The sequence below is a fragment of the Coregonus clupeaformis genome, chromosome 31, assembly GCF_020615455.1.
Source record: "Coregonus clupeaformis isolate EN_2021a chromosome 31, ASM2061545v1, whole genome shotgun sequence".
Classification (NCBI taxonomy): domain Eukaryota; kingdom Metazoa; phylum Chordata; class Actinopteri; order Salmoniformes; family Salmonidae; genus Coregonus; species Coregonus clupeaformis.
In genome coordinates, this window is record NC_059222.1 from 20,640,468 (window position 1) to 20,652,758 (window position 12,291).

Genomic DNA, 12,291 nt, shown 5'->3' on the forward strand with positions numbered 1-12,291 from the left:
ACATTATTACTGCATATTGGCTATGATTGAATTGCCCTGCCAATGTTGTTCTTCTCAGACCATTTTGAAAATTATATATATTAAATGGTATAGGATCACACTGGTAATATATAATTTGTTGTATTACTTGTGAGGCACTGCTGAGTGAGCATAATAATTCCTTTTATTTTTACTGGACTGGTGGCCTGCATCTGATGGTCAGTCTGAGGGGAGGGAGGGAGCAGCGGTGAGGCTGCCTCTCACCCGACTCACCGTCCCTCCGCTGATTCCAGCTGATGGCAAAACTCAAGTCGCACTGCAATATTTCTGCCTCATGCACCAATTCATGTTGTTACTCCTATGACCAGAAAAAGTGAAACATTCCTTGATATTGAAAAAGACACAAGCCGCTAATAATAACAACGCAAGCTTATCGGAACACTTTGCTATAGTCATTCATTGCATCTGCAGTGCTGGTTGTAGCGTGAGTGGAAGTAAGGAGAACGCGCATTTTATGGCTTATAAAAGTGTTGAACAAAGTGTTGACAGTGCTGAATAACAACTTATACATGAACTCACTCATAAAAACAGCAGCTCTTTGCTGTATGCGTTGAGTCTCTAGTCAGGGTTTGAAACGTTTTGAAATCTCACAGTATCAACTTTGCTGTGCAGTCAAGCTTCTTTTTACAGTCTATGGCTCGAGGAAACTGTGCAGACACGGTAATCTGAGCTATCTGATTGGCCAGCGGTAGGCATATAGGTACACTTGATTTGCTTTCTGGGCCTGCTGGGTAGGCAGAGTTCTACCTTCAGACACATGAAATTTTCAAAATGGGAACACTACCTTCTCGGCGCTAGGGCTGCGGAATCAAAATGCACCTACCGCCAACAGCGCAAAACTAATAAAGAAAATAGGAAGCAAGGCTTAATCGTTGTTTTTTTTACAGAAATGTTTGGTGATCAACTAGGAATGCCTTGTAGATCGACCAGTTGGTGACCACTCATCTAACATATCACTTGTATACTTCATTACCAAGAGGTTGTTATATATGACCAGCAAATAGAAACCTTTTAGTCTTAGAAGTACAGTTGGTCAAACCTAGCCCAGAAAGTTTGATTGTGCTGTATTCACATTTATCCTGCTTGTGGCAAGTCGAGGCAGTGTGTTAGCTGGTATTCGACCTAATAGGCTAAATGTACAGTATGTCCGACACCAATACAGTAATAGGTGGTCAAGCATTGACAGTTATGGTAATAAATCCAAATCATTCAAGATGTGTCTCATGTTCACTACTGTTTTTGAACCTACTTATTGTTGAAGAAATGACTTATCGATAGATAGGAATATCTACACTGGCTAAAACTAGCATCACTACTCAAAGGACATCAATACAAAAAGAGCTGTAAGCTACTCTTTACTAACCACCTGGTCTTCCTCAGAGTACAGTCTGACTTCAGACAAGACATGGGATTGACAGCATGAGTTAACACAGTTCTATGTGAGAGCTCCGTTCTGTAACAGTCTATAATGAGTGTGAGCACATCTTTACTAACTAGCAGTATAATCAATTAAAATTGTCCAACTCTACTCAAATAATACCCACAGTCCATTGTACAAAAATTCTTCTGACGATTGGTCATCAAAAGGTGTTCCCTTGGTTCTGTCACGTCGATGTCAGGAGGAAGATGAAGATGAGGCTGAGGAAGTAATGAGAGATTTGTTGGTTAATTCACTCTCAGCATCCCACATTATTTCAAAACAATTACAATTTGTACAGAAATATTTGCAGACTTACAGTGGGCTCCAAAATTACTGCCACCCCTGACTGGCAATGCACAAACAATACTTTAAAAAATATAAACAATATAATTATAGAGAGAAACTCAAAATACCAACATGTGAGAAATACTGTACTTTATTAATGTTTCAATGGAACCCACCAAAATCATTTATTGATTTAATTAAAAATCAATGTCCTCCAAATCAAGGTTTCACAATTAATGGCACCCTTAAAGAGTATTGTAAATAACATCTACCAAAATTAAACCAGGAATTAAATTCCACTTATTTAAGTTGATCTAAGTCTTAAGGAACTATACTGAGCCATTACATCACTTCCTGTTTCACTAGGGTATAGTAATGAGGTAACACGCATGCAATATCCCTTTGTCATCCAACACCATGAAGAAAACAAAAGAACTGGCAGTTCAAAAGAGACAGACGGTTGTAGACCTTCATAAATATGGTAATGGCTACAAGAAGATCCACAAACAATTGAATATACCACTGAGCACTGTCAGGGCAATTATTTAAAAAAAGATATGGAACAGTTGAAAACCTCGCGGGTAGAGGACGCAAATGCATTTTGCCCCCCAGGATAGGGAGGAGGATGGTGAGAGAAGCAACAAAATCCCCAAGAATCACTGTGAAAGAATTGCAGGCCTTGGTGGCGTCTTGGGGTCACCAGGTTTCAAAAAGCACCATCAGACGCCACCGCCACAACCACAGGCTCTTTGGAAGGGTTGACAGAAGAAAGCCCTTTCTGAGTTTGCCAAACGTCATTTAAATTATGACTGGAAGAAGGTGCTCTGGTCAGATGAGACCAAAATTGAATGTTTTGGTCAGATACAGCATCGGCATGTTTGGCGTCGAAACAGAGATGCATACAAGGAGAGGCACCTCATACCCACAGTGAAATATGGTGGTGGGTCAGTGATGTTTTGGGGCTGTTTTAATTCCAGACGTCCAGGGGCACTGGTTAAGATTGATGGCATAATGAATTCCACCAAGTATCAGGCAATTTTGGCTGACAATCTGGTTGCCTCTGCCAGAAGGCTGGGACTTGGCTGTAGGTGGACTTTCCAACAAGACAATGACCCAAAACATACCTCAAGATCCACACAGAAATGGTTCTGTGACAACAAAATCAATGTTCTACCATGGCCATCTCAGTCGCCGGACCTCAGTCCAATCGAAAATCTGTGGGCTGAGCTGAAGAGGGCAGTTGATAAGCGCAAACCCAAGAATGTGAAGGATCTTGAAAGGATCTGCATAGAGGAATGGTCCAAAATCCCTCCAAATGTGTTCCTTAACCTTGTCAAACATTACAGGAAAAGACTCCATGCTGTTATCCTTGCCAGAGGTGATTACACTAAGTACTAAATGAGGAGTGCCAATATTTTTTACATTTTACATTTTAGTCATTTAGCAGACGCTCTTATCCAGAGCGACTTACAGGAGCAATTAGGGTTAAGTGCCTTGCTTAAGGGCACATCGACAGATTTTTCACCTAGTCGGCTCGGGGATTAGAACCAGCGACCTTTCGGTTACAGGCATAACGCTCTTACCCACTAAGCTACCTGCCGCCCCCAATAATTATGAAACCTTGATTTTGGTGACATTTATTTAGTATTAAATAATTGTATGATTTTGGTTGGTTCCATTGAAACATTAATAAAGTACAGTATTTCTCACGTCGGTATTTTGAGTTTCTCTCTATAATTATATTGTTTATATTTTTTAAAGTATTGTTTGTGCATTGCCAGTCAGGGTTGGCAGTAATTTTGGAGCCCACTGTATGTAGGCTACTTACATACATTTATTTAATTATGTATAATAATTGATAGCCTTTATCATTGATTGTTCACACATCAACACATTTGTGGAATGCATACCTACTGAAATGTTTAAGCTTGGTAAAGAGGTCCTGTTGTCTCTTCAATAGGTTCTGCAGAACAACAAGAAAATGCAGAACATTTTTACTGTATTTTCACCAGAACCTAAAGAGCTCAATGTGTCAAAATGCTACAAAGAAATGTGTGCCTCTATCATCATGCTACAATAAGTTTAATGACTGACAATGTTAGTTTATCAGGAGATGGTATCCGTGAGCCCTACCACGAAGGGGCCTATTGTTTGCTGTGCGTCGATGCAACATGACCCCAATGATCAATCCTGCAGCGACCAGAACGACTGCCAGCACAGAGAAGCTGGAAATGGCTGCCAGTCTCCAGACATCAGATCTCTCCTCTGTAAATGTGCCTGAAAGGGGACATATTGGTCGAAGAGGACAGTTTTAGGCATACAATAAAGCATTGGTTATTTGCAAGATTTAGTTGTAAGATAAGCTTGAATGTTCCTTAGCTAATAATTTAACTTACAAGTGTTACATGAAGGAGTCTTTGGATACTGCTTGCATGTTGAGCAGGATACACATTGGTCTATGTCTGAACTCCAGAACTCTTTACTGTTGCATAGGCCTGTGAAAAAACATAAATGGAGAGACTTCACGTTTACCCTTTGAATGACCACAATTTGTGACTCGTACTGTACATTTGCTCATTGGAAAATGTTCCTCTACCTCACCAAAGCAAATTAACTATTGGAATAGAGAGTGTATCCATTATTTTCCTTCAACATTGGTCAGTGTCCTGCACAGTGAGAACCATAGATCAGCTTGACTAGTCTTTAGATAGCAACTTAAGTACGTAGATGTTTTTAAAACCTGCCAATAAAAAGGAATGCACTCAGTCTGTGTAATCTCTGAAAGGAATTGTTTTAGCCCAATAATAAAGAAATCGTGTGACATCAAGTCTAAAGAAATTGAGAAGATCCGAGAAACTGTGGGTTTCCTCTTCTTATAAAATGAGTTGGGGAATTCCTTTGGTTTTGCGTACTGATGCACTTACACCCAAATGAACATTACTCACTGGCTTTGCGTGTACAAGCATGGTGATACACAGTGTGTGAAGGGCAGGATGTGTGTTATCAAGACCAGCTTTGCCGCATTGTTTTGGGTGTTTGACTTCTAGAGAAGTTTTGGTGAGACTGAGAGCAAACATTACCGTAGCAGCAGTGAACGGTGGTTCCTCCCTGACCGACAAACATGTCATAAACTAGATAAAATGTCTACATCCATTGAGACGCTACAACTGAAACCTCTTATATCCTTTTAGAGAAGCCACAGACAGCAGTACCAGACTAATATACACTACATTACCAAAAGTATGTGGACACCTGCTCGTCGAACATCTCATTCCAAAATCATGGGCATTAATATAGAGTTGGTCCCCCCTTTGCCGCAATAACAGCCTCCACTCTTCTGGGAAGGCTTTCCACTAGATGTTGGAACATTGCTGCGGGGACTTGCTTCCATTCAGCCACAAGAGCATTAGTGAAGTCGGGCACTGATGTTGGGCGATTAGGCCTGGCTTGCAATCGGCATTCCAATTCATCCCAAAGGTTTTCGATGGGGTTGAGGTCAGGGCTCTGTGCAGGCCAGTCAAGTTCTTCCACACCGATCTTGACAAACCATTTCTGTATGGACCTCGCTTTGTGCATGGGGGCATTGTCATGCTGAAACAGGATAGGGCCTTCCCCAAACTGTTGCCACAATGTTGGAAGCACAGAATCGTCTAGAAGGTCATTGTATGCTGTAGCGTAAATATTTTCCTTCACTGGAAATAAGGGGCCTAGCCCGAACCAAGAAAAACCGCCCCAGACCATTATTCCTCCTCCACCAAACTTTACAGTTGGCACTATGCATTGGGGCAGGTAGCATTCTCCTCGCATCCGCCGAACCCAGATTCGTCCGTCGGACTGCCAGATGGTGAAGCGTGATTCATCACTCCAGAGAACGCGTTTCCACCGCTCCAGCCGACGCTTGACATTGCACACGGTGATCTTAGGCTTGTGTGCGGCTGCTCTGCCATGGAACCCCATTTCATGAAGCTCCCAAATAACCGTTTTTGTGCTGACGTTGCTTCCAGAGGCAGTTTGGAACTCAGCAGTGAGTGTTGCAACCGAGGACAGACGATTTTTACACGCTACGCGCTTAAGCACGTGTGGCCTACCACTTCGCGTCTGAGCCATTGTTGCTCCTAGACGTTTCCATTTCACAGTAACAGCACTTACAGTTGACCGGGGCAGCTCTTGCAGGGCAGAAATTTGATGAACTGAATTGTTGGAAAGGTGGCATCCTATGACGGTGCCACGTTGAAAGTCACTGAGCTCTTCAGTAAGGCCATTCTACTGCCAATGTTTGTATGGCTGTGTGCTCGATTTTATACACCTGTCAGCAACGAGTGTGGCTGAAATAGCCGAATCCACTAATTTGAAGGGGTGTACGCATACTTTTGTATACAGTGCATTCGGAAAGTATTCAGACCCCTTGACTTTTTCCACATTGTTACGATAACAGCCTTATTCTAAAATTAAATAAAAATCCTCATCAATCTACACACAATACCCCATAGTGACAAAGCAAAAAAAACGGTTTTTAGAAATGTTTGCAAATGTATTACATATAAAAAACAGAAATATCATATTTACATAAGTATTCAGACCCTTTGCTATGAGACTCGAAATTCAGCTCAAGTACATCCTGTTTCCATTGATCATCCTTGAGATGTTCCTTGATTGGAGTCCACCTGTGGTAAATTAAATTGATTGGACATGATATGGAAAGGCACACACGTCTATATAAGGTCCCACAGTTGACAGTGCATGTCAGAACAAAAACCAAGCCATGAGGTCGAAGGAATTGTCCATAGAACTCCAAGACAGGATTGTGTCGAGGCACAGATCTGGGGAAGGGTACCGAAAGATTTCTGCAGCATTGAAGATCCCCAAGAACACAGTGGCCTCCATCATTCTTAAAATGGAAGAAGAAGCCTTGCCAGGGAGGTGACCAAGAACCCAATGGTCACTCTGACAGAGCTCCTCTGTGGAGATGGGAGAACCTCCCAGAACGACAACCATCTCTGTAGCACTCCACCAATCAGGCCTTTATGGTAGAGTGGCCAGACGGAAGCCACTCTTCAGTAAAAAGGCACATGACAGCCCGCTTGGAGTTTGCCAAAAGGCATCTAAAGACTCTCAGACCATGAGAAACAAGATTCTCCTGTCTGATGAAACCAAGATTGAACACTTTGGCCTGAATGCCAAGCGTCACATCTGGAGGAAACCTGGCACCATCCCTACGGTGAAGCATGGTGGTGGCAGCATCATGCTGTGGGGATGTTTTCTGCGGCAGGGCCTGGGAGACTAGTTAGGATCGAGGTAAAGATGAACGGAGCAAAGTACAGAGAGATCCTTGATGAAAACCTGCTCCAGAGCGCTCAGGACCTAAGACTGGGGCGAAGGTTCAACTTCCAACAGGACAACGACCCTAAGCACACAGCCAAGACAACGCAGGAGTGGCTTCGGGACAAGTCTCTGAATGTCCTTGAGTGGCCCAGCCAGAGCCCAGACGAACCCGATCTAACATCTCTGGAGAAACCTGAAAATAGCTGTGCAGCGACGCTCCCCATCCAACCAGACAGAGCTTGAGAGGATCTGCAGAGAATAATGGGAGAAACTCCCCAAATACAGGTGTGCCAAGCTTGTAGCATCATACCCAAGAAGACTCGAGGCTGTAATTGCTGCCAAAGTTGCTTCAACAAAGTACTGAGTAAAGGGTCTGAATACTTATGTAAATGTAATATTTCCGGGTGTTTAAAAAAAATACATTTGCAAACATTTCTAAAAACCTGTTTTTGCTTTGTCATTATGGGGTAGTGTGTAGATTGATGAGGGGAAAACACAATTTAATCAATTTTATAATAAGGCTGTAACATAACAAAATGTGGAAAAAAGGGTCTGAATACTTTCTGAATGCACATGTAAATAAATATATGTAAGGTGAAGTATTGAAGGAAAAGGTCTGCAATGTTAATTAAACTCAGTAAAGAATAAAGCATGATGGTAAATTCAATGTGGTGATCACGGCACTAAACAAACTTGTAAATAATGTAATGATAAACCTGTTACTTTACAGAGTTAGGGTTACTCTGACAATGCTTGGCAGGTTGCAGGGATATAATAATAGATCACTTTGACATCTTCACATCAATACATTTACTCATTGAAGTTATGTCAAGATAAAGAGTTAAATAAGATGCAAGCCTATAGTTTCCTCTTTCTTGAGCTCAAAGGTCACACAAGGGTTAAAGGTCTAGCCAGTGTAATCAGGTGTTGACAATGTGGTTTGTTACTTTGTAATTCAGCATGTTACCACATGGGCAATGTACTTAATTGAGAAAATGTTAACCATTTTCAACATTCACGGCAAACAGTTGGAAGGATGCAAACATTTTTCATGACCTGCAATTGCTCTTGCTACATTATCTCAGCATTCCACAATACTTTAATCATGGATATAATGTAGGCTATGATTGGTGTGGGGTTGATCATTCATACTTAACAGGATTCTTCTTTTAGTTGCATTTTGCTTCAGCTGCTTTGTAACGCAGTTAAACGATACCAAAAGGTCAGTATTGAGTCACACAATGATGTAAGACAAAGGTGAGACAAGAGTGCAGGAAATTGGAGACAAGTCAGCACTAAATCTACAGTTTCAGACAGTCAGTCTGAGTTTCCATGGTAAAATACTATTTATGAAGAAGCAGCTGATTGATGCATGTTATCAGGAAGTGTTATATATTTTCAAGGGATTCTCATCTTTGTTAGTCTTCAAGGACTGCTAATCCAGCGTCGTCGGGGTTTAGCCGGGGTAGGCTCTCATTGTAAATAAGAGCCACCCTAGAAAATAATCTCAATAAAGGAATTCTTAATGTGTTGGGAATGGGAAATTATTTTGTCAAGTTCAGTCACCAATTAGGCTAATCATTTATACATCCTCTCAAGAAAGTAAAGAAGTTATAATTATTTTTTATATTGCCAACTACAAGTAGGCTACACCATTCAATTAGGTATGTCCTCACCCATGGGCATGGATGGAGTGAAATAAGGTCATTAGAATGCGGAACCGGTGAGAAGGCAGCTGGTAGAGGAATCAACTCTGTAAGCAACCTTTTATCAGACTCAATTTCAGCGGACATGCGATGATTCCATGATCTTAAATGAAACACGAATTCCCATGCGATTAAAAGTGAGAGAAATAAAGTTTTCGCATTTAAAATGTCGCATCGGAATAAAACATTTATTAAAGTACTTTTTACTTGCCCTTACATAGACATGTCAACGTAAACAAACTTTATACAATTAAATTTGATCACATCCATAAAAGTTTAAGAAAACATATTTGACTTACTTCTCTGCCCATTCACTATAGTCGCAATGATCAGTCCACAAAGCGCACAGAGAACGTTTGAAGCCATCCTTCTTGTATAAACGCAATTCCCGAAAGTTCATCTGATGAACAGCCGGTGTTCGTTTTTACAATGGAAAGCAAGCCTCGCACTGAGTCACCCGGAGTAGTCTGAGCCTCGTTTTAATAGAGTACACACCCACGCTTACAGTTCAACTCCTATGAGTCATTTCCTATGTACTGCTCTCAAATTATCAGTGTAGTTCGCATGAAGCACAGCCGTCCCGACAGGCAGGATACAACATTTCAGTTTCGGTTATTGTAGTAAAGAGAGAAATGTCAATGGATCATCCACAATGTGTATTTTGAACCAGCAGCGCTAACTACCATAGCCAATTTAGGAGTGAAAACTGTATATAGTCTGGAATTAAGAGTGTTCTCATTGTTAATACCACGCCTGTGTTCTACGTCATTCACTGAGCACTGCCAAAAAAGTATCTTGCATAGGTCTGGATCAAGCAGTGGAGAAAAGGACTTCAAACTGGGGTTGAATACATTTAGGGTTGTGTAAAATCTCACAAATGAGGAACTTTTGTGATGCAAAGTTGTACTTTTCTGAGAAACACTACAGAGATGACTAATATTAGAGAAGATCATCATTATCTTGGTTCACATGATTAGATTCTGCAGCTGTTGCAGTGTTCAATAGGGGCTTGTCGCCATTCTCATTAAGTAGCAAAATCAGTAAAAACACAACACAAACAAAACCCCTCCTATCAGGGTTTCCATTATGAAAATGTGGCACTGGACTTGACCTGCAGCATTCTAATTTATGCATTGGGTGCATAACCTGATTAGGGCGTCCACCACGGTACTCAGAATGACAGAAATCACATTTAGATTGTGGTAATTCATCTTAACAGAACATGTAAATCAAGGATGGAATTATGCGTCCTTACTGCGCACTTTGAAGAGGTTAGAATTACTGTCCACATTTACTTTTCCTCAGCCAACAAGACCAGTAATGAACAGCATTATCACTAGCCTATGCTTAGGCAGCGTGTGAGTTTCAAGTTTGGGTAAGTACATTTTCACCATAAAAATGCACCTTTATAATAAAGCATCCCATGTATAATCGCATTTGCAGACTTACGTAATGTGATGAGTAGATTGTTATATTATTAGCCAAAATTATGGCTATCCAATCACTGTAGGCAAACAAATCATTTTCAATGCATAGCTGAGCTCATAGGGTAGAGGTCTGGCCTATAGGCTATATCAGATAGGCCTACGTTTCTTTCTTTGCACAGGAAAAACACATTTCATGCAATTCTACTACACTTTATATGACTGGAGACATTAGCAGATATATATATATATTTTTTTTTAACACATTACAGGGTTGCTTACTCTGCAAATTATTGTCAAAAAACAAACTTAAGTGGCACTGACCCAACAATGATAAAGAATGAATATGTGCATGGGGATATGGCCTCCTGGTGCCAATAAGCTAGGCTATCATAGCCACAGGAAGTAGGGGTGCTGGAGCACCCCCTGAAAAATATTAATTCAATAAATACAAATCACAAAAGTAGTGCACTGGGCCTTTAAAAGTCCTGTATTAGTGGACCTATATAGCAGCCTGCAGCACAGACCCAATTAAAAACAATCCACAACTTATTTTTATTTTAAGGCTAGGGGAAGCTAATGATCCTCTGTGACCAAATCATGTATAGACAGGAGTAGGTTAATTAGGCTATATAATTTTGGCAATTTAATTCAATTTACTTTGGGAAATCTTAGCCATATGGACTCGCCACCTATGAGCCTACAGTGCATTTGGAAAGTATTATATTAGACCCCTTGACTTTCAGACCCCTTGACTTTCCACATTTTGTTACGTTACAGCCTTATTCTAAAATGGATTAAATAAATACAAATCCTCATCAATCTACACACAATACCCCATAATGACAAAGCGAAAACAAGTTTTTAGAATTGTTTGCAATCGGGGAGAAGGGCCTTGGTCAGGAAGTGACCAAGAACCCAATGGTCACTCTGACAGAGCTCTAGAGTTCCTCTGTGGAGATGGGAGAACCTTCCAGAAGGACAACCATCTCTGCAGCACTCCACCAATCAGCATTTATGGTGGAGTGGCCAGATGGAAGCTACTCCTCAGTAAAAGGCTCTTGAAAGCCTGCATGGAGTTTGCCAAAAGGCACCTAAAGACTCTCAGACCATGAGAAACAAGCGCCACGTCTGGAGGAAACCTGGCACCATCCCTGCGGTGAAGCATGGTGGTGGCAGCATCATGCTGTGGGGATGTTTTTCAGCGGCAGGGACTGGGAAAGATCGAGGGAAAGATGAACAGAGCAAAGTACAGAGAGATCCTTGATGAAAACCTGCTCCAGAGCACTCAGGACCTCAGACTGGGGTGAAGGTTCACCTTCCAACAGGACAACGACCCTAAGCACACAGCCAAGACAACGCAGTAGTGGCCCAGCCAGAGCCCGGACTTGAACCCGATCGAACATCTCTGGAGAGACCTGAAAACAGCTGTGCAGCGACGCTCCCCATCCAACCTGACAGAGCTTGAGGATCTGCAGAGAAATGTAATCCATTTTAGAATAAGGCTGTAAGGTAACAAAATGTGGAAAAAGTCAGAATACTTTCCGAATGCACTGTATGTCAATCTACTATTCCCCATGGTAGAAAAGTTTACCTATTCTATTGGTCAGCTTGTTGAGAAAGAAATAGCCTATTCCAAACAGACTCTGGGACAGTTGTGGGACAATAGATCCCAAATGCATACAACCAGTAGGCCTAGGCTACATAAAAACATTAAAAAGAAATTAATCTGATGCAACAGATCAGAATGTTTAGCTTAAAATGTTGAACTATTATTTCTTAACATTATTAGCGCAGCAATGCGCGAATGTGCATTTGGCTACCAGACAATTCAAGAAAGTTGATGAAAACCAATAAAACATGAGACAAATAGACTACTTCTTTCAATGGCATACGGAAACGAATATTGTAGGATTTTGCCAAGTCTACTTTGAAGCAAGGTAAAACATGCCTCATATGTAGTAAAACGTTCAGGTTTCAAACAATTAAATAGCTATGTTTTCAAAATGCATAGTGCTTCGAGCCACACCCGTCGCTATGGGCGGGCCATAGGGGGCCGGGCCCGCCCCCAAAAATGCTTGTGCCCCCTCCACTT

The 12,291-nt window shown here is 41.4% G+C and overlaps 1 long non-coding RNA gene across 3 annotated transcripts; it reads right to left on the minus strand.

The window, feature by feature from the left end:
- Positions 1–512: 512 nt before the first annotated feature.
- On the minus strand, positions 513–10,970 carry LOC121547222. 3 transcript variants are annotated; one of them, XR_005996501.2, is made up of 5 exons: positions 9,072–10,970; positions 4,141–4,239; positions 3,878–4,021; positions 3,659–3,707; positions 513–1,677 (listed from the first exon to the last, which is right to left on the minus strand). It is a non-coding gene; the product is annotated as an uncharacterized LOC121547222 (long non-coding RNA). The 3 variants fall into 3 exon arrangements; XR_005996500.2 differs by having other exon boundaries at positions 3,655–3,707; XR_005996502.2 differs by having other exon boundaries at positions 3,655–3,707; positions 3,839–4,021.
- Between the last annotated feature and the right edge of the window lie 1,321 nt (positions 10,971–12,291).